Here is a 23568-nt window from a genome sequence, read left to right on the forward strand (position 1 = left end):
AAGTACCTTAGGGGGCACCATCTCTAATTCCACCAGAGTAAACCAGCTTCTGCCCCTGCATTCAGTTTCTCAAGAGTAATGTGTTCAGGAATTATCTGTTTACAATAATTGAAAAACCCATCTGTAGATGTGTCACGGCCCTGGTTGAGATCCCCCTGCTGAACGTTCACTGGGCTGCTGTGTTTGGACCCACATGGTGAGTCTGTGTGCTTTAAGCTCCCTAGGGCCTGAGTAGGCTCCAGGAACTGTCTCTCTGGCCTCTGGGGTCCTACTCCCTGGGCATAGACTGTCTGGCATCCCTTCTCGGATGTGGAACCCTATGGTGCAGCTGCTGTAGGCCCCCAGACCATTGCTAGAACCCCCTGTCCCCAAACTCCCCAGTAGCTTAGGAACACCTTTCTTAGAGCCCCACCTTCATGCGTACTCTGGTTTATAGTTTAACCCCTGTGGATAAGTGATAGTTGAAGAAAATATTTTGCAGAGGGATTTCTTAACCACTCACTCTTTTTACTTTTAGATAGCACACAGTATACAGATCCATGCAAAATAAGAAATACCTGCATGCAATTCCTTTCCAGTTTCATCACCGCTCCTGAGCATTCTTTGGGATTTGGTCAGTGGGTTCCTGGTTCTCCAGGTTTTACTCTTCCGGCACAGACTTCTTTCTGTATCCTGATCAGCCTCAAGCCCCCTCTCAGGTGATCAAGGTTCCCTGTCAGGTGGTCTGTTACTTGGGGCAGGGCTACACTTAATATGCTGCATTGTCACAGCTGCAGCGCTTAAGTGAAGACGCTCCTATGTCGCTGGGAGAGCTTCTCCCGTTGGCGCAGTTAATCCACCTTCCCCGAGAGGCAGTAGCTTTGTCAACGGGAAAAGGCGTCCTGCCGACATAGCACTGTCTACACAGGGATTTAGATCGGTATAACTACGTCACTCGGTGTGGATTTTTCACACCCCTGAGCAACGAAGTTATGTAGTCATAGGTGTGTAGTGTAGATCTGGCCTTGGTCACCACCCCGCTGGAGTCCAGGCATAAACTGGTTTTACCCACACTGCAACCACCCCATTGTTCTGCCAGGGCAAGGTTCATTCAGTTGTTGGCGGTCCTTATCCATCTCATTCCGAGGCACACAGCCAGGTGCCCCTCCCTTTCCTTATCACAAGTAGTATGATGCAAGACTACAGCAAAATACAGCCATAAAGCATAAACATACAGAGTTAATAAAATCCAACTGGCATTCATAAATTGTACATAGACAGGTTTCAGAGTAGCAGCCGTGTTAGTCTGTATCCGCAAAAAGAACAGGAGTACTTGTGGCACCTTAGAGACTAACAAATTTATTTATTTATTGTACATAGACAGGTCCCCCAGACTATCACATCATGGAAGGATTGGTAAAGGAGTTGCTGAAGCACAGACTGTTTCCAGTAAAGGGGTTAGCATGGGAAAAGCAGTATCGTCTGTTGTGCAGAGAGGGATATGGGGGAGCAAGGGTGATTGGGAGAAGGACGGTGGTTTGAAGAGGCGAAGGATAAAGATGAGAAGTGGGAATCCTAGAGTATATAAGACTGGAAGGGACATCTTGCTGGAATCAAAAAGGACAAGTCACAAATGTTTCCATATTAGAGATGGTGGTTATTGGCTGTCGTTCTTTCAGTGTAGGCTGAGTGACAGCAGAGTCTGTGCTTTCAGAGGGGTGTAAGTGAGTCTACAAAAACAGGGCCAAATTCAGAGTCAGAGTAACTCAAGATGTAACTCCACTGAACTCAATGGAATTGCATGCATATGCTCTTAGAACAGTCTGAATTGGGTCATAGACACTGTCTGAATAGTGCTGTTTGTCCTAGATGCTGATGTGGGGAGATACCTTGATTTTTATTTTTTTTAACCTTTCCTTGGTGGCCTTTGGTCACCCACAGTACTGTTGGTGATCTGCTGCAGTGCAATGCAAAGGTCACGTACCCCTTTGGACTTCTTGGAACCCCCTGCTTAAGTCACTAGTTTATATTAAATGTTCCATTATCACATGCTAGGTCTGCTTGTTTAATTGGTTCTCTTGTGTTGCCTAGGTTAGGAAGTTAGTGCTTTGTTTTTCCCCCATTTCTCCCAATAAGACTTAAGAGTTGGAGTTATAGTTGTGCCTGGACTCTTTAAAGTCCTTTTGTCATCCCATCTCCAGCTTTGGATTCTAGATAAAGGGTAGAAGCTTTTCCTGTTCGAGGAGGGAAGTTGGAATGATAGGGAGCTTTCTGATTTCTGTAGTTCTGTATTACTACTTAGAATAGAGGTCATGGTCACTGTGTCCCCAGAATAAGTATATTTGAGAGAATCCAGATTTGGGAGATGAAGAGGATTCTATGCAGGATCAGTCAGTAAAAGCAATTTATGTAAAGAGACGATAGTCTGCAAAAAATTATTTAAAAAACCTGTTTGCATGCTCACAGTAACTTAAAGTGAATCAGTCAGGCATAATTCTCCTCTGTGTCATGTTTTAGACTAGAAGGGATATTCTAGAGTTGGAGACCATAGAAGAGACTAGTGGCAGTCCTAACATAACTCTCAGCCCTGTGAATGGGATATAATCACTTTAAAAAGGGACCAAAGATTTGTTCTTGCATTAACAAAATTACTTTTATAGGAAAATGTCCTTAAGTCACCTTTCTCTAAGCATGTGTTGAGTTTAAGGGACCTTGACCAAAACAAACCTCAAGTTTTGGAGAAGGTTGATAAATGATTCCATGGCCATAATATTTATTTTGTTTTGCTGTGTATCTAGAGCCCCTAGGGTTTCAGCAGAACGGTATTCATAAGTCTTTGTAGCTGCAAATACATGTTTTAGGAGTCACTTAAGTGTGCCCAAACAATCATCTTGAGTCCTCATATGTATGTGTCTGGTCCTCCCTTGACAGGGCTTAGAATAATGAAAGTCTAAATGTTTCTGACAAATAGGAAATGCCTTTTCTCTAAAAGGTCATATTTGATTGAGCCACTTAAATGGTAGCCTGGAACGGCATACTCTTCCTTGCTGTTGGAGCATTTCAGAATAGCCTCACTAGACGAAGCAGTGGGAGATGAGCCTTAGAAATGAAGCGTTTCAGTTACTGTGTGCAGTCCTGTGGAAGGTTTTCTTCAGCGGATTCCAGTAAATATCTTCTAAGGCAGTTGTTTTCAACCTTTTTTCATTTGCTAACTGCTAAAAAAAAAAATTTGGAATGGAGGTGCGGACTGCTTTGGAAATCTTAGACATAGTCTGCAGACCCACATGGCTCCAAGGGCCACAGGTTGAAAAGCACTGTTCTAAGGTGACTGCTTTGGCTGGTTAGTAAAAGGGGAACCCTTGTAATAAGAGGTGCATAGTTTCTTCCTCTCTGACTATTGAAAACATCTGAGATTCTCCTCATATAGAACAATCTGTTCTTGATGCCACTGTTCTTCCCCTGTTATCTAGATCATTAGAATGTATTTGTTTGGTTCAGATTCTCTTATACATCTCAATTATTTTTTCTGAAAACTGCGTATTTAAGATGTGTAATGATACCAAGGCTTCAAAGCATCCTGCCTTGATCTGAAGAAGCTTTTAAAGCTGATTTCAGGACAGCTAGTCTTCTGAGTGACCTGAGAACTGTTCCAGAAGGTCAAATGTACATGTCAAGGGTATGAAGTCAGTTGCTTGGGGAAGCCTGCACAATAGCTTGTGCTTAGTTCTTTTTAACATGTCTTTGCATTGAACCAAATGTTTCTGGTAGTCTATAATAGAAACATCTCTGAGGTAGGATTATCGTTTGTGGGGGATTAGTTTATGTAGTTATACATTTGATAGCTATATATGCATTTTCCCTTATAGCGCTAACTTAAACTTTTTTCTTTCCCATAGAAGTGGCAGGCTTCTCTGCAGTTATGAATAAGAATATGCTAACATAATATCCAAATAGAGCAGATTACTGGATAATTTATTATGGATATTATGTATGTGTTTCCTCCAGTTAGGAAAGAATTGTGAAGAAGGAGTAACTGAACACTTCTTTGATTTTTTTACTTAGAGTGGAAACTATGGGCTAACATTTTTCTCACTAACTTTGTCATCCGATCCATCATTGTAGTTCCGCCTTGTACTTGGATGTCAAGGAAACTGTTGGCAATCGCTGCCCAGCACCCGAAAGCTTCAATTTCAGAATTTCACTTGAAAAACATCCTTAAAAAGAAGTGAGTGCAGCAAGAATAATGAATAAAAGGCCAGGTCTTTCTAATCAGCAGCTTGCTACTTTGAGAATGGCAAATTAAAAGGACACCAACTTTAAAAACAATCACAGTTCTGTCTGAATTTCCCTACTATCGCAGGTAGCACCTAAGATTACTATAACTGAAAGAGGTCAGAGAGATTGTATTTTCCAGGTTATGGAATTTGACAGCGTGCATGCAGTTTAAGGTTTTCCCTTGTGTAGTCAGTTTCCTTGGTATTTACTTCAGGGTCTCACAGCAACAGGGAAGAGAATGTTTTAAAAAATAGGAAAGTGTGAATGTAAAACCAAAAACAATTTGTTGAGAGACTTGAATGTGTGTGTAGTACCTGAAAACTGCTTTCAGCTATCTTTTAAAAATTAGTTGCTGATGTACTGTTAAGCCTGCCATGAAACCATTTCTTGTTCCAATCCTGATAAAGGCCTGTTAAACCAGAAAGTCATAGGAGTAGACACAAAGATAATGTCTTGTTTTTATCGGGTGTATTTATTTAGTACATTTCCTTTGAATGCCTGGTATGCTTTTAAGTGAAATTAAAAGTTAACTATGTGTTTTAATATTTACATGAACTAATTTTAGTCTTCTCTTTCAGAATACACAGCTGCTTTGGGACACACCTCTATTGGATTTAATACATGCTCCGCTAGCAACAGCCTTCAGCTATGGAATCGGTAAATATTTGAATTACTTGCTTTTTTCTGAAGCACTTTCTTTTGTTTTGTGTTATTTCTGTGCGCAAAAAAACAAAAAACCAAAGCCACATACTGGTATGATCATGATGGTGTTTTTCTACTTCACCTTTCTGATATTTTCATACTGAATATGAACATTTAAAACTTTTGTGATGGAATAGCTGAGACACGCTGAATTAAATTTTATGCTAGCAAATGTCCATAGATATTTAAAAAAAAAAAAAACTTCCATTTTTAAGAAAACCTGTTCAAATGTAGCAATGTTTTCCTGACCCTTGATGAAAGCAGGACTGTTAATTTTATTCTAGTGAACTGTCTGGCATCAGTTTTTGTCTAATTTCAGCAAAGTTCATAGCTTGTTAGTGTGCCTGGCTGCTGAGTCAGTAAGGTACTTTTAATATCCTTGCACAGTATGTCATGAGCCTTTTTTCTACCTCTGATTCCCAAAAAGCTCTTAAATAAGAGACTTTGAGTTAAAATTTTAACTTGTCTAATGTTCCTTCTGCTGGTTATAACTAGGGTAATTGAAGCCAATGGAGAGTAGACTTCTATGCTTCCTAGGTTTGCATAATGCTAATAAATGAAGGCTTTGGAAAATTGCTGCAAACTGTGTTTGGGACTCATATTTTCATAACATCCTTAGATGTAGGAATTCATAGAATTTTTTTCTATACATATACACTTAGTAGGATTACTTAGAGTGGAATGCAGAAAAATGAACTAAGAATAGGGTAATTTGAGATTGATTATGGGAGAATGGTGTGTGCCGCTGTACTGTGAAAAGCAAAATAATGCAAACAGTATAACTGATCTTTCTCTAGCTTTGGCAGTTTCAGAGAATAGAATCCTAATTGAAAGCTGGGATTCTCCACTTCTCCGTGGGGCAAAGCTGCAATTTTTAACTGTGCAAGTTGTGAGGTATCAGTCCAGGATTGAAATTGCCTGTTTACAGGTCCTCAAATACTATGGCGAATGAATGTAATAAATAACCTAGAGAGTGTGTTGGTTCTTGGGAGTTTAGGTGCTTGATTAACAGTTGGCTTATGCTGAATTTAAATTATGTTGTAATCTAGTTGTCGTGATACTAATTGCTTTTATTTAAAATAGACTAATTCAGTGTAGTAATGGGCATCCACTGAATCAGATGGTCTGTTGCACAAGTTTGTGGAGTTTTTCTTCCATTCTAAGTTTTGAAAAGAAATCATGTTGTACTTAGACTGTCCATATTAATATTCCAAGATATTCATACTAAACAAGCTATTTCACTTTCCCTTGGTGAGTATTAATAATAATAAAAATCGTTCACAGTGAAACAGAACACAGGACAAGCGTCAGCAGCTCTCCCCTGCCACAGTTTATTACAATAATTAAAATGTGATAGAGTAGGAGACCTCTTGCTATATGCACAGTAAATATTTCTCTAACTGGCATTCACCTGAGTTTTTTGTGGCATTGCACCACATCAAACTCAATTGTAAAACACCACGTGTATTAACAAACCAGACGTACTAGATAATTAGTTGTATTCCTTTGAATTTTGGACTAAGCAGTATTCAATTTGAATATTTGCATTTTGAACTTGATTTTTTTTAAACTGGACTTAATTTTTTTCCTCATTAATTTCAATAACTTAAACCCTACAAGAAAATGTTAGTGACTATCTAAGCTTATGTATGTGTATACAATATATGTTCTTGCCATATGTGATACTATCTGTGTGACAGATCGTAATGCTTCATGGCAAATTGCATCTATCATGCACCTTTATCTACCTTGCCTGTAGTCTGGCCACAAATCTCTCTCCCCCAAGACAGCTACTGTCATTCCAAACTTCTGAACTGCTTTAGTATAACCACTTCCCTTTAAAAACCGGTCAAAGAAGTTTCCTTCTCTACCCAAAATATGGAATTTCCCATTAAATTTGAGATAATGAAAGTAAAACTTTGTTCGGTCTGTTTTTTTGTATTCTTTGACTATATAAAGCCACACTGCTTTAATTGAGTCCAACCATAGATGACTCAGATGGAGAGAGAATATTACTGAGGAAATGACAAACATGACAAAATTGGAACATTAAAATATTTTTTTCCTATATATAAACTCCGATAGCTCTAACTTCTAGGGCTAAAAGTAATTAATTGTTTATCACATTGGAAAGTGGAGATTGTTTGTGGTAGTACCCACAGTGTGCACTGTGCTGTCCAGATATACACGAAGGAGTGGTTGCTGCCCAAAGGAGTTCCCAGTCAAAGGACGTTTTCCAGTGAGATATAGCTGCTGTTTCTAGCTCTGCAGAATCATGACGGCACATTTTTAAATTGTTCATTGGTCAAGGACTGCTAGCCTGCCTCCCTCTCCTGGGTCACTGAAATTTGGGGAGATTAGGGAAGGGGGAATGAAAAACCTGACAGATTACCAAAAAATAAATTGGGTGATGCTGAGATCTCCGGTTTTAAAAAAGTCACTGCAGAGGTAGACTAGTGGGCTTAATACTGGTGATGAAGTCAGGACTACATGATCATTGCAATTTAACACACCTTTATGCACATGTACACCATCTCCAAATTAGCCCAAGGTCTGAATGAGATCAGTGACTGATGAACAGCTGGCTGAAGCTTGATGAACTAGCCATATCATTTATTCACCCTCAGTGGAGGACATTGCTCCCTCTGTTGTCAGTGATACACAGCCTAGAGGTGGTCTTGGACTCATTAGTAATGGATAATCAAGTAGGAACAGCTGCTGTGCTACCTTCCACATATTGCAAGAACATTTGCACCCCATCCTGTAAATGCTTGGCTTCTGCAGTCCATGATTTTGACCATCAGTTTGCACAAGGTACTGTACCTGGGAATAACATGTAGGCACTCAAACAAACAAAAAAAAAAAATCTGGCTTGTACAGTTTACAGCAGTATCCCTGCTAAACAGCATGGGTGACTAAAACTGACACTACGTAGGCTCCCCACTGAATTAAATTCAGAGTCTTGAACCCCAGTGATCCAACTCATCTGATTGCTTCTCACTTTGAAGTAACATTCTACCATGGCGCATCTGTCCTATGGAAACAGTGGAGCTATCAACAGAGTGAGATTAGTGGGAGTGTGGGACAGGTTTCTTGGTAGCCAGCAGCTAATAATGGAACTTTCTTCCATGGGATATCAGAATGACCATGAATCCTACTACCTTGGGGAAAAAAATACAAGACTTCTTGTAGCTGTCTCACAATAATAAAAAGCCAAACCCTGTCTCTACGAGTGGAAAGAGGGGAGGGAACTAAAAGGAGAGTATAGGAATCTAGCTTCATACATACAAATTTATGTAATCTTGTAAGACCGTCATGCCATGGTAATGTGTGGTAGAGAGATATTTTGGTTGCTAAGCTGTTTGAAGCTATTTGTTTTTAACAAGTTAGCTGCATTCTGTTTTTGTTGCAGAAAGAAGATGCTGCATTACACTGAGCCTAATGCTCCAGGATTCAGTGATTTGAATGTTTCTGTAGCAGAAAATTCTAGTGTAAGAGCTGACAGTTGGTATAATTCTCACTTCCCTAACATCTTCATTAGAGAAGCAGAGGGGTCAAGGTTTTCTCAGAGCAGCAGAGAGATTGAAATGGCTTTTGATGGTGGTTTTGGCACTAGTATTTCACCGAGTCCGTAATGAACATGTAGGTGTAAGATTAAAAGGATGAATAAAGTAGTGCTGCTAAACAGAATTGCTTTTTAGAGCTTGAGTCTTGCTTCACTCTGACCTGAGAAGGATACAATTGTAAAGCTGACTCCCATAGTGAAAAGCCAATTTCAGTACATGCTTCTAGAATTAAATTGTCTTCTGGAAGAAATGCTACAATAAAGGCAGCATCATTTAAACTAAATGGGGGCCTGATTTTGTGATACATTTAACACTTTTTTTTTCTATTTAAAATATTTTAACTTTATTACACTAACATTTAAACATGTACTGCTTTTCGTTGAAATAATATACTGGATTTATATAAATATTGGACAGAAAAGGGCCCTCACCAAAGGCTCTTAAGAAAACTAAGCAGCCGTGGGTAAGAGGGAAGAGTCCTCTCATGGATCAGTAACTGGCTGAAAGATAGGAAACAAAGAGTAGGAATAAATGGTCACTTTTCACAGTGGAGAGAGGTGAACAGTGGGTACTGGGACCTATGGCATTCAACGTATCCATTAATGATCTGGAAAAGGAGGTGAACAGTGAAGTGGCAAAGTCTGCAGATCACACAATTATTTAAAATAGTTAAGTCCTCTGAAAACTTCTGCTCTATGTGCAGCAGCAGTCAAAAAGGTTGACAGTATGTTAGGAACTATTAGAAAAGGGATAGAAAATGGGACAGAAAATATCATAATGCCACTATATAAATCCATTGTGCGCCCACACCTTGAATACTACGTCCAGTTCGGGTTGCCCATCTCATAGTGGAACTGGAAAAGGTTCAGAGAAGGGCAACAAAGATGATCAATGGGATGGAACAGCTTCCATACAAGGAGAGACTAAAAAGATTAGGGCTGTTCAGTTTAGAAAAGAGCGGACTAAGGGGGGTATGATAGAGGTCTGTGAAGTTGTAAATCATGTGGAAAAGTTGATAGCGATGTTATTTACCCTTTCCCACAATATAAAAGCCAGGGGACACCCAATTAAATTAACAGGCATCAGGTTTAATACAAACAAGAGTAAGTACTTTTTCACACAGTGCACAACTAACTTATGGAACGTGTTGCCTTGCCATGAGATGTTGTGAGGGCCAAAAGTATTAACTGGGTTAAAAGAACTAGATACGTTTTTGGAGGAAAGGTCCATCAATGGCTAGTAGCCAAAATGGTCAGGGATGCAACCCTGTACTCAGGACAAATTTAAATCTTTATCAGATGCTGGGAGTGGAAAGTAGGGGTGGGTCACTCGGTAACTGCCCAGTTCTGTACATTCCGCTTGAAACTCTGGTATGGGCCACTGTCAGAGATAGGATACTGGGCAAGATGGATCATGGCCTGATGCAGTATGACTGGTCTTATAGGATGTCCTAGAGCTCCTGTTTTTTCTGAATTGTATCAATAACCTAGGCTTAGTGTTAACACATTTTCTCTGTCTTCAATTTGCATTAAGATTTTCATATCAATATTAATAGGGAGATAGATCAGTTCTCTAGACTTGTGATATGTTATCCTAAATACCAATGTCAACAAAAATAAGCTGTTAATACACTGATGGCTCACTCAATTTTAGAATCCTTGTTGAATGAATGACTTTCTGCTTTTTAACATGGCAGTCGTGGGCAAGGTGAATGTGTAGGCTCCTTTCATATAGTTGACAAATACAAAAAAATTGTTTCCAATTCTGAGGGAGGATATTAGTATTTACTTTATGTTGAGGCAGATGTTAAAGGTGAGAGAGAGCCAGAAAACCACATGCAAGTGGGATTACTAGTCCAAGATAACATTAAAGAAGCAGAATTATTGGGCATGTGGGTTGGTTAAAATATGCTCTTGCTGTACTCCTCACACTGTAGTTCTAAAATGGTAGAATCCTTTCTGCATAAGAAACATTCAGATTTAAAAAACGTGTTAAAATAATTATGTAATTTTCACGTTTGTCTTTGGAGTAGTTCGAGTCCCATATAGACTGCCCTCTTATCCTCAGTATGTGGTTTAGTCTGTACATAAGATCGTAAACAGATGGAAAGTATAAGATCTAGCAGAGCATTTTTATCATATATAGAATGAATAACATTATGGCAGGGGTGGCCAAACTGTGGCTCGTGAGCCGCATGTGGCTCTTTTAGAGTTAGTGTGGATCTCGGAGCCCTCCACCTCCCCCCATTCTCCACCTACTGGACTTTGGTGTGGTGTGAGGGGGAGCTTGTGACCTCTGCCTTGCAACAGGGTGGTGGGGTAGGGGCTTCTGTCCAGCAGGGATGGGAGGTTTTGGGGTTTCAGCCCCACAGGGCATGCCTGGCAGGGCTTGGGGCTTCCGCAGGAGTGGGGCCCCAAGCCCTGGCAGCTGTGCCTCAGCTCTTGAACTTCTGAAGATTATCGTGTGTGACTTGGAGGGTCAGTAAGTTTGGTCACCCCTGCATTATGGTGTGGGCTGTATAAAGTGTTTATCTGCATGCGTTTGAAATGGCTGTTATGGACATCATTCCAAGTGAGTATCCTTAAAATCTTTATGCCATAACATGCCCATGTGTATTCTGTAAGATACATTCTTTTAAAATATTTTAGAAATACTGTATTTACTTACAATAAATCTGGATAAAATAGTATCCGGCCACCTTTAAAGTCAGGCTGCCTTATTTATCATGAGTCCAACTCTGTTAGGGTTCAGGGGGACAGAAAATCTAAAACTAGTAAGAATGCAGCACCTCTAAAGATCCAAAACTGTTTATAAATACAAAAATATAACTAAAGTCAATACCTCAGGCCTTCCCAGGGCTGGAAACAAGTTTGTTTATCCTTTGAGAGAGTTGGGAATCTCTCTTTGTAATGGTTTAAAGCTCTCTTCTCCAGATTACACATCTAGCCTCAGCTTCTGGCATTTTCTGATTTGAGTGCTTAATATGGTACTTGTACAATCCATAACATTTTAATGAAATGGAATTTTTGAAATTAAATTTCTTTTCTATGTCTCGTCTTTGGCAGACACCACTTGAATGCCATCTATGGAATGCACCTTGGAAGCTCTGCCGGAAGGGGAGCTCCTTTATTGCACATCCTCAGTGTTAGAGTCCGGAGAGCCTCTCTTCTCACCCTCGTTAAACTTTTCACCACAGGTGCACAGCCTGACTCTTCCCTAACTGTGCATGCAGTCCTGGGCTTAACAAGAAACTTCTGTGCAAAATAGTGTTGCTCAGGTTGTAACTTGGATAAGTCAAACTCAGTTTCTACCTGGTGGAGAAGACTGTTGCCATGCCAAATGCCATCTTCCTCCCATGTTTCTGTTCTAGAGCTGGTCAGAAAACATTGCAATAATTGTTTATAATGGGAACAATGCTTTTATTTCTTATACTCCGTGTCTGAATTGTTTTTACTTTCCTAAAGGGGTTAGAACACTTAAACTGCCAAAATCTCCTTCCAAGACAGCAGTTAGGCATTTGTAAGTTTTAATCAGTTGACACCCTGTAGATTCATGAATCATTGTTGCTTTTGAGAACAAAGCCAATGATGCAAGCAAATAGGCAAAGATGGCAGAGTGTACTGGAATGTTCTTCCTATCCTCAGTAACAAATGTGGTCTATTTTTCATCAGGGAAATTCCTACGCTGTATCTAGGCCTTAGTGACACATGTGAGATGAATCATAAGCATGAGGATTTTATAACTGAAATAGAGTTTACTGACCAGTTGCGACTTTCATTGTTACACAACTCTTTTCTTGGGTGGTACCTTTTCCGAAAGTAAAAGTGCTTTGGGGCTCTTTGTGGTGTTCAAAATGGAACAGATTTTTACACTCAGAACCTAGTCACTGAAAATGTCAGCAGTTGATATCTGGTATTAATCATTTTATTTACCTGTTAACATTTTGTATAGCGCCAGAGAATGAGTGTGTGTGGTGCTTGAGAGAATAAAGTTGTAGTCTCTGCCTGGAGGTATTTACAGTCTAGATTTCATGTGGGATGACGTGTGGGTGTGGGATGGGAGAATTACACACAATATGGCTCAGGCTGCATGTTTTCACAAGATACATGTCATGTTATCGTTAGGTGCAAATGATGCACTTGATGCCATACAAGTTGCACAGTCTGTCCCTGTTCTGAGGAGCTTGCAAAATCCACACAGGTAAGACCAGACACACTGAAGCCTTAGAGGAGGTGGTGGCTTGTGATGTTTTAACTCATTTTCCCTCCTATCTTTCATTCCCTCTTAAATAAGAAGGGACTTGAGAGGGCAGATAACTGATGCAGATGAGTGTTTGTGGGCCTAGTAGAAGAACTGGGTCTTCAGAAGGGATTTGAATGGCAAAGATAGGGGAAGCTGAATTCATTGGAGTTAGACGGAGGTCACTACAAGCATAGAGTGTGGAAGAAGACATTCCTCTTTTTGTTTTTCAGATTTGAGGAATGTGCTGAAGAGTCATTATAGGGAACCTGTTATTTTACTGAGTTCTCACAAATATTGATGTTCTTTACCAATAATTAGAATTTAACATTGACACTCAAGTGCTTGAGTACTATGAGGTGGCAACAAACCCAAAGTGTGAATTTTACAGGAACCCTACCTGTCCTCTGCTTAAGACATATTCAAGTGTCCAACTATTTTAATACAAAATGAAACTGAAATTAGCTCTGTAACCATTTTCGCTTCTATCATCTGCACCTATTTGTCTGTTGTAAATGGTGGATGCTATTTTTATTTTAAATAAAAGCTTCAGTGCTTGGGGGGGGGGCTTGTGGTCAGGGGGAAATGAAGAAATTCTACAAAGCATATGATAAAGTTTGTAAATAGATGAACGTCTATTTGGGGCCTGCTATCCACAGATGCTAAGGCCAGAAGGACCATTGGGATGACCCAGTCTGACCTCCTGCATAATACAGGCCAGAGAACTTTCCCAGAATAATTTCTAGAGCCTATTGTTTAGAAAAACAGCCCATCTTCATTTCAAATTTGTCCATGGAGAATCCAACATGACCCTTAGTAAATTGTACCAATGATAAATTACTCTGACTGTTAAAAATGTATGCCTTATTTCCAGTCTGAATTTATCTAGATTCAACTTCCAGTCATTGGATCATGTTAGACCTTTCTCTGCTAGACTGAAGAGCCCATTATTAAATATTTGTTCCCCGTGTAGGTACTTACACTGTAATTAAATCGCCCCTTAACCTTTTCTTTGTTAAGTTAAATAGATTGAGTTCTTTGAGTCTATCACTATAAGGCATGTTTTCAATCCTTTAATCATTTTCGTGTCTATTCTCTGAACCCCTCTGCAATTTATCAACATAGTTCTTGAACTATGGGCACCCAAATGGGACACACTACTCAAGCAGCGGTCACACTAGTGCCAAATATAGTGGTAAAATAACCTCTCTACTCCTACTGGAGATTCCACAGCTTATGCATCCCAGGATTGCATTAGTTCATTGGCAGCTAATGTTCAGTTGATTATCCGTCACAACCCTAAGTCTTTTTTAGAGTCACTGCTTCCCCAGCTAGTCCCCCATCCTAGAAGTCTGGCCTTCATTCTTTATTTTTACATGTGTGCGTTTACCTTAAACTGTATTAAAATGCATATTTGCTTGTACTCAGTTTACCAAGCAATCCAGATAGCTCTGAATCAGTGACCTGTTCTCTACATTATTTATTCCCTCAATTTTTGTCATATGCAAGCTTTTTCTGTGGTTTTCTTCCAGGTAATTGATAAAAATATTAAATAGCATAGGGTTACAAATTGATCCCTGCAGGACCCCTCTGGAAACACACCCGTTCAGTGATGATTCCCTGTTTTACAATGTTTTTGAGACCTTTCAGTTAACCAGTTTGAATCCATTTAATGTGTGCCATGTTAACTTGATATAGTTCTAGCTTTTTAGTCAAAATGTTGTGCGGTACCAAGTCAAACGCCTTGAGAAGTCTAAGCATAGGGCTCTTGAATTGACCCCCTAAAATTAGCTGTTGAAGAATTCAAAAAGTCTTAACATTTTTGCAACTCTATAGAAAGAACCAGGGGTAGTCTTATTTACTGGACTCTCCTAGTTGAGCACCACAAGAACAGCCAGTTGGTTAAAATATTTGACTAGTGAACTTTTTAATTACTAACATTGCTTTGGGGTTTGGGGAATGGATGAGCTAATTTTGGCTTCTCTCTCTGATGATAGGGCTAGGAAGTGAACCAGAGAGACTTTTCTTCGTGAGTGTCGTGCATAGCTCATCCCTTCTCTGCTTATTCCCCCACTCAAGGTCCTGTTATCCCCAATGCAGCCCCATTGCATGTATGCACACACTGCTACATGCCACCTAAAGTCAACAGAAGCAGGACTTCCTTTCTCTGAAATTTAGGGCAGTCTGCAGGGTTTGGGTGGAGAGGTTTCCCACCCTTCCTTCGAAGCTCCTGAGATCCCCTCAGTGAGCTTTAGAGACTTATTGCTTGCCTCTGAGCTGTAGGCTCTTCAGGATCCTCCCAATTCCTGTGATCCTCATTAGGCTTCTTAGACACCAACAAGCCTAGTTTTTTCCATCCTTAATAAATTGCTTCATCATATCAGTGAATGGAAAAACCTAAAACACTTGGCTCTTAGAGTGGCTGTGTCCACTTTGGTTACCTTTGCTATCCTATATGGTTCGGAGGGAGGTTCATTTAGACAATAGCATTCCGAAAGCAGTCCTTCCTTGCCCCTCATTTTTAAGGACTTGATCTTATGAGTTGCTTAGGAGACTCAGCACCTCATGTCTAGGTACTCCCATGGCTCCCTCACCATAGTATCTGAGAACCTCCAAAGTGCTGTTGGAAAATTGTAATATGATCTTCCTTCTTACTAACCTGTAGCTTGATTAGTTAACAGTTTTTTTGTTAGTAAGAGTAAATAAGGGTGGTGGGCATGTGTGAGACAGAGAGGAACTTTCTGTAGGAAAGCTACATCACAGAAGTGAGTGTTGCATTTAGTGCTGAAAATGAAGTCCATGATCATTTTCATCTCTGTGGAATTTAATCTGTAATCCAGGCAGACTGTTTTTTATTGCTTCTGGTGGGGAAGTAATTGTCATTGGAGGGGAACTCAGGTAACCAGGGCCAGTTCCATAGAAGGCATTGATTGTCAGAATAGGGGACTTTACCTGGATTCTGTATTCAGTGGGGAGACTGTGCAGTGGGTGACGTACCAGGGCGAAGGTCAGAGTAGCCTGTTTTGCTGGAGAGAGAGGCTATTGTATTTGTATACCAGCTAGCGCTTTTCAGAGTTGTGGCTTCGTTTCTAGATATAATTTGAAGCAATTAAACATGGATGTGTGTATCACTGTGACAGGTCTGTTTCTGACAGGATGCAATATTCTGGCCATTCATAGATGGAATCTGTGGTTTTTTTAATGTCATGGCTAATTTGGGCATCCAGGATTCCAACAGGACACTCATGCTGCAGTCCTATTTAACAGTCTGAGGGCAAACTCAATAGCGGGGGATATTATCTTGTGAGCCGTGTCTCCAAGAAGCATTACCTGTCTTCAGCTTTAGCCCACTGCTCTTCTTTCATCTGCTCATTTCAGCTGATCACTGAGAACTGGGAGATGGGTGCCGTGTATGCTTGATAGAAAGGTGATTTAGAGTAGGATATCGTCTGCTGACACTTCAGTCCGTGCTGCTTTGCCAGCTTTCCCAGGAGTTTCATAGAGATTAATATGGAGGAGAGGATTTAGCCATGTCTGGGCTCTGGAGGTGGATGGGGATGGGGTGCCTTCATACTAATATCTAACTCTCTCTCTCGGAGTTAATCCAGGCAGAGGGCAAAGGAAAATATTGCCTGCTTTGTGGAGCTTCACTGTCCATCAGTGGTGCAAATGTTCAATCTAACTGTGTGGCTGGATTGCTAGCTGTTCTAAGATCAGGTAGCAGCTGTGATTAGATCTGCATTATCTTGCTGAGAGCTCATTATGCTACTGGTTTTTTATCTGTACTGGCTACCTAACATGCTTGGTAGATCTTAAGGTGTTAAAACCCTACATGCCCTGCTTCTGCCCCCCTCCAATACAGACTGCTTCTGCCCCCCCTCCCATACTGCCACAGTTGTGATCAGATGGGGTGGGTGCCAGAGCTGGAGCCTCGCTCATATAATGGGCGTGGGGGAATGGGAAGGCTCTGGGAACTTGATCTTCAGTGTCTTTTTGCTATTGGGTTATTTCTGTTAATATGGAGTCCAGTGGCACCTTAAAGACTAACAGATTAAAAGGGCATTACAGGATTATGTCATGGTTGTGTATCTGGAATATGACTGGAAAGACTACTTTTGTGTGGGTAATGTCTGAGTTCTATTCAGTTTAATATTGTGTGACAATTAGCACGGAGGGTAAGCTTTTGAAAAAGTGGTTGTTGGAGTTGATGATCAACTTGTCAGGAGGCACATAGTTGTAGGTGTGACTGTGTTGCCTTCTCAGATTCCAGTGTTTATCTGAATTTTCAGCTGTTCAGGCTATAACAGTAAGATGGTTCACAGGTAATTATTGAATAGTTCTAGTTATTCTCTGGCAGAGTTAGCCTTATTACTGGAGTCTTGCAAGAAATAAAAAGCAAATCTGTGTCGTAGTCAGAAGAAAATTCTTCTGTGTTAAGTAGTCTTTTTTTTTTTAACCCCATTCTTGCAGTCTTGCCAGTATCCTGTATTTGTTTTTCACGGGCAGGCCTTCAGCATTTTCTTACTTCAAGTTAAGCGTTGTAATAGAAATTTATATTTTAGTCACAAGTAATACAGGAAAGAAACTTCTGAAAGGAAACTTTCACTAGTGCTTAGGATACTGAAAAGCTTTTAATGCAGATGTTTGTTTTTAGAACATACCTTTCTATAGATTTATCCGATTTAAAATTTATTGGCATTAAATGACGGGTATAATATGGAAGTCCAGTTGGTTCCCTCCCTCTCCAATTAGTTTGAGCAATTAACCTTAGGCCAAAGGTCAGATCTATTATTTGTTAATGAGATTTTGTAATCTCTATAAAGCTAAAATCTCCATATGTTACTTACTGTGAGATTTAATGCTGTATGAAAAGCAAATCTAGGGAGTCAAATGCCTATTGCTAGATAAATGGCTTCTGAGTAACAAAATAAAATCACAAAAATACTACAACAGAAATGACTTCCTTATAAATAAAAAGAGTTTAAAAAAATGTTTAGTCTGTGCTTCCCCCATTGCTGTGTATGCAACCTGGGCTTGGTTGTGTCACTGTTCATGTTGCTGCTATCACTGTTTGGAACTGGCGACTGGTCGATCCTAGCAATAAAAAGGAGCTAACTTTCCTGCCTTCCTGATTTTTGTTTTTCAATTTTTTTAATGGCATCTTTATGCTAAATTAAAAGAACTCTTCCTGTCTGAATGACTCTGCTACCAGCACAAAGCATAGAGCAGGGGTGGCCAAACTGTGGCTCGTGAGCCGCATGTGGCTTTTAGAGTTAAAGTGCAGTTCTCAGAGCCCTCCAGACTCTCCCCCTCCTCCCCCCCCCCCCATTCTTCACCTACCAGACTTCTGTAGTGGTGGGGGAGGTGAAGCTTGTGACCTCTACCTTGCAGCAGGGTGATGGGGTAGGGGTTTCTGCCCAGCAGGGACACTGGGGTCTTGGGGTTTCAGCCCCGCAGGGCCTGCCTTCCAGGTCTCGGGGCTTCAGTAGGAGTGGGGCTAAAGCCCCAAGCCCAGGCAGGCTCTCAGACTTCTGAAGATTGTCGTGTGTGGCTTGGAGGGTCAGTAAGCGTGGCCACCCCAGCATAGAGGAAATCCCTACATTCAATGGGATGCTTCAGATAATACTGAATGGCTGAATCTTCCTCTGCTCTTCAACTCCTCAGTTTCTTGGTTATTTTTTTAAAACCCTCTTAAAATTAGTTGCAATTGAATGTTAATTTTGCTAGTAATAAGATGTTGACTCTGCTGTAGTAACCCCTGCAACATCTCAGTAGATTTGGTAGGAGGTAGTTTAATTTATCCTCCCCAAAAACCTCATTGTTAAAAGTTGGAAAGTTTCAATATAAGTGTATTTTTTGGAATATACCCCGGCATCAGTGTGTCTTGTGCTTTGAAGGCTTTTACACTGTAACTTGAATAAAGATGAGGTATAAATTTGCTTTCAGCAAGACTTGTATTATTTTGGGGCATATTCCAGAAGAAATATGGGACATGTTCCAACAGAGAAGGCTTCACTTTTTTGTGGGATTGCCTGGATGAGATGGATGGATGGATCTGCCTTGATGAGAACATGGGAGGAGACAGTTAATCCACAACAGTCTTAATAGCTTCTTAATCTTTCTTACTATTTTTTGTACTTGCAAGCAACACTAAGCCCCGAGACACTCCTGTGCAAGCTTGGGAGACGATGAGCCAGAGGATTAGTCAGATTTTATCACTGATAACTAGAGCAAAAAGTTGTGCATAATAGCAAATTGGAATTCCAATGACATATTTATAAGGTACTGTGCATTATGCATGCCTTGGCTGAAACAGAACTGTTTCTCAGCATCACATGCCTAAAGGTCTCTGGGCACATTAACAAAATGTAATAAACAAATTACATAAACAAAAAGCTTTACAAATACTGATGGCTTTGTACATTCTCTAATACTTGTCTATGAAATAATTAGCTGCTGCTTGATGGTAAAATTAAGTTAATGTAGTCTGACTATCAGGGGCAGTTTAGATTTGGAACTGTTTAGATATAGCAAAATCTTGAGAATTCAACCACAAATAGAGAGTATTAAACTGAGGTTAACATAATAGTAAGAAAAATGACATTATAGAAATATTCAGGATGGGGATAGTAGGAAAATTCAGATCGCTAAACTCTAGAAATCAGACTTGATGGAAGGTCCCCTTCCATATTTAGTCTTTGGGCTTGGGAAATGCAGGGCCTGAAAATATCTTTTTGATCATTGGTACAGGGCCAGTGTTTGGAAACTTTTACTAATCCTGAAGGCATTTTTACTATTCCATTAGTGTTTCTAGCTCAAACTTAGTGAGACTTGAAGTTAGATTTCACTTATTTTTTTAAATGCACGTTTTTTGTTAATATTAATCTTTGTGAAACATTTTGATTTCCAAAAATTAAATATTTATAATTTCACTGTGTTTTTCTCTCCAAAGCTTGCTGCTGTTTTCATAAGTGGTTCCGCTATTCATAACGGAGTGAAGTCGGGCTGTTCCCCCAAATTCAGTTTACCCCCCATTTAATTTCATTGGATCGTTGCACTAATTCTTAGATACGAAAACAGGACCAGTTTATAGCAAATAGGCTGCGTAGGTTGGGAAAGACAACCACAGTGAAAGTACCGATAGTAACCTAGTGAACTGTTGAGGGATTTTACAGAGTGAACATTGAAAAACATACCGACTTTTTAAAAATGAAGCTATATCCATGCTTTACAACCATGTCATTCTGGTTATCAATTGCATTTTCCTACTTCATTTTTGCTTTCATTTTAGTAGCCATAGCTCTTTAACCACTTGTTACTTACGCTTTATTCTGCTTGAATGCAGGTATTCCAGATTTTAAGATATCATAAAGCAATGCTTTCTAGCTTCAGAGAAAATTGGGTTATAATGTAAGATGTTGGATTGGAGAAATTGTAATTAGAAGGTAGTTTAAGGTACTATTTCTTGTGACTGTCCAAGATTAGAAACCCCCTCTGGAACACTGGGACTCCTAGCATTTCCATGGTCTAGAGCAGGGGTCGGCAACGTTCGGCACGCGGCTCGCCAGGGTAAGCACCCTGGCAGGCCAGGCCAGTTTATTTACCTGCTGACGCGGCAGGTTCGGCTGATCGCGGCCCCCACTCGCTGCGGGGGCGGCGGGAAGCGGCGTGGGCTGAGGGATGTGCTGGCCGCAGCTGGCGAGCCGCTTGCCGAACGTTGCCGACCCCTGGTCTAGAGAGTTGAGAGTTCTCAACTCTCCCAGTTAGCAACATGGGAAGGGAAGGGCAGAGTCGTTGTGATATCCCTGTGTAGGTACAGCAAGTCTGTTTTAGGTGCAGCAGTCCTGGACCATAAACCATTGTAACTTTAGAATCCTGAAATTGTCTAAGCTCTGACCATTGTAGAACCATGTTGAGTTTAGACTTTAAAGGAAGGTAATGAATCTGTAAAGTTGTTAGCATGTATATATATAGTGACAAAGTTCCTCCTCTATCTTGGTGGGTCCTGCGCTTATTGGCGGATTTTCTTGCCTCAGAGATTCACCATGTGGGTTGAGGAACAGCCCAGAGATCTTCCCCTCTGGGAGAACCCGCAGTCCAGGTCAATTGGGAGGTTTGGGGGGAACGCAGGCCCGCCCTCTACTCTGGGTTCCAGCCCAGGGCCCTGTGGACTGCAGCTGTCTATAGTGCCTGCTGTAACAGCTGCATGACAGCTACAACTCCCTGGGCTACTTCCCCATGGCCTCCTCCAAACACCTTCCTTATTCTCACCACAGGACCTTCCTCCTGGTGTCTGATAACGTTTGTGCTCCTCAGTCCTCCAGCAGCACACCCTCTCACTCTCAGCTCCTTGCGCCTCTTGCTCCCAGCTCCTCACACTCCCCCCACAAACTGAAGTGAGCTCCTTTTAAAAACCCAGGTGCCCTGATTAGCCTGCCTTAATTGATTCTAGCAGCTTCTTCTTAATTGGCTCCAGGTGTCCTAATTAGCCTGCCTGCCTTAACTGGTTCTAGCAGGTTCCTGATTATTCTAGTGCAGCCCCTGCTCTGGTCACTCAGGGAACAGAAAACTCTCTTGGATTGCAGTGAACCAGACCTGCAGTTGCAATTCATTATAGACATTCTGTAGAGGAGCGGGCAAGATCTTATCCTAGCTAGTGGGCTGAGACTACTTGGTGTCTATAGACCTCCGAAATTCCTATACATGCATTGCCCATAGCTTTTCTGTATTGGTAATACCTACTGCTAGCCCTAACTCCCTTCATCTGCCCTGTAGGTCTTCAGGAAGAGGATGGTGATCATAGTATTACTTCTCTATAACAAATATTGTCTAGAATTTCTTATTTGAACTGGCTGATTGGGGTGTTGTCATGACAGATGTTGACAACTCCAGCATATTGAGTTGTACCAGTTTCTGTGCATCTGAGCCTGATCCACAGAAGGAAAGGGTCCTTTTAATCAAGATACCACCTGGGGAACAATTTGACACTAATCAGGACATTGTTTCCTCCTTCCTGAAATACAAAAATTAATGGGAAAAATTGATGTAAGATCACATTTCTAGTAAATGGTTGGCCCACTTGTGGCTGTAGATATCCTGCCTAGAGTTCTGTAGGAGAAGCATCATTCCAAGAGTCTCTTCTGGCAGAGAGCATGATCCTGGAAAATGCAGAAGAGAAGACACAGGTCCCTTATATCCTTGAGGCAATCTCCTGATCGGAAAAGAACTGCTAGAACCATAACCAGTGTTACCACTTATGTTGGCCTGCGCAGGTTGGGTGAAGGGACAAACATGTCCAGAAAACATACAGCCTTCTACGTATAAACATGGAAGTAATGTAAGCAGTCAGGTTCATTTCACATAGATTCTAGCTCTGTCTGGTACCACACAACCTTAGCACATGTAGTTTAGAATGACCACTGTAAAGTTTGTAATGGCAAACCAGGATGAGATCCCTTTTTGCTTAAGATCATCTCTTGACCTGTGTGGAGAGGCAGCTCAGATCCTTCTCATGGTAGCAAAGAAACTGCTGCTGTTGTGTCACATTATTTTTTTGGCAGAGGTCTTTTGAAGGTATCAAAAGCATTGCTACTGAGTCCCAGATTGGTGGGCTCTTGGCATAGAATTGGATAGAAGTGACACCCCTCTGTGAATTGGGTTTTGTTGTCTTATTACATCAGTTTGGAATTCCTACAGAGTAATTAAGTGATTTTACTCATTTCCTTGTTCAGTATCAACCTAGATTTTTAGAAGGGATACATAAGTCTTAAATCAAGAAACTAAGAATAAACTCATGTATGTAGATGTTACTAGATAAGTGGTTCTCAACCTCTTCCATTTCTGTATCATGGCCCCATGTTACTACAACAATTTTTTGGGACACCTCACCAACCCAATATCATCATGAAGAAAACGTGTATTGTTCCAGCCCCCTGAATCTGTTCACACCTCCTCTCCCCCCCCCCCACCCCCCATGGGGGTCATGACCATGACCTCAGAATAACAATCCACTTACTAGACTATTTTTAGATAACATAATTTCCTTGGAAAAATCAGTTGGAAAAAGGGCAAGTTGCAGAGGGAACCAAAAAGTGTGGGTATGATTGGCTCTCTTGTCTGACAGAGTATTGGAGATGAGGAAAAGTCCTTTTGATTCCATATTGGTGTACTGGGTGCAGAAATCCTATCTACTTCATAAGGATGAACTTTGAACGCATGTAATTTGATACAATTCACTTATAGGAAAGGTTTAAATGGTGCATTTTATGGAGCACAGCATTTTGTCCTGTTTTCATTCTTTCGGTCTAGTTTGGAACAATAAGCATTTTAGAGCATAGGTTTTTCTTAAGGAATTCTACTTTGACCAGGACATCATACTTTGTTCTTGAACTGTGATGTATGTATAAAATGTCTGATGTGTCAGTACCACCTGAATACATATAATTTCATGCAGCGTCTTATAATAATGCAAAATGTTATGTGGGCTTGATTCAGGTTTTGTATACGTATTTCATTATTTAGCTTTAGAAACAACCATATATTTACTGCAAACACTTTGGTGTAAATATGCTGAAAAGGGAGAAGTCGTTGCCTCTTTCCTGGAGAATTGTCCTCTATTTTCTGAGCATTTTGAGAGTATTTTTCCAATAGTAACACTAATTGTTGAAATAGGAGGTGGTTGACTTAGCAGTGTTCTAATAGGACTGGATGGCTCGGGCTTATAGTGATGGGAGCCTTTCACCTCTAGTCCACCCGTTCAGATAAAGCTCAGGCTCCTAGTAACTAAAAGTTAATATCTGATAGTTAT

General features: G+C 40.6%; 1 protein-coding gene across 1 annotated transcript in view; it reads left to right on the plus strand.

Annotated features, from left to right (window-relative positions):
- Nucleotides 1-629: 629 nt before the first annotated feature.
- The window catches only part of ANKRD11 (ankyrin repeat domain containing 11), a 185146-nt gene continuing 162207 nt past the window's right edge, over nucleotides 630-23568 (plus strand). Inside the window, exons 1-2 of the mRNA XM_065416340.1 lie at nucleotides 630-698; nucleotides 4833-4911. The gene's annotated coding sequence lies outside the window, so the exon portion shown is untranslated. The remainder of the gene's footprint in view (nucleotides 699-4832; nucleotides 4912-23568) is intronic.

The sequence above is a fragment of the Emys orbicularis genome, chromosome 14 (assembly GCF_028017835.1).
Source record: "Emys orbicularis isolate rEmyOrb1 chromosome 14, rEmyOrb1.hap1, whole genome shotgun sequence".
Lineage (NCBI taxonomy): Eukaryota > Metazoa > Chordata > Testudines > Emydidae > Emys > Emys orbicularis.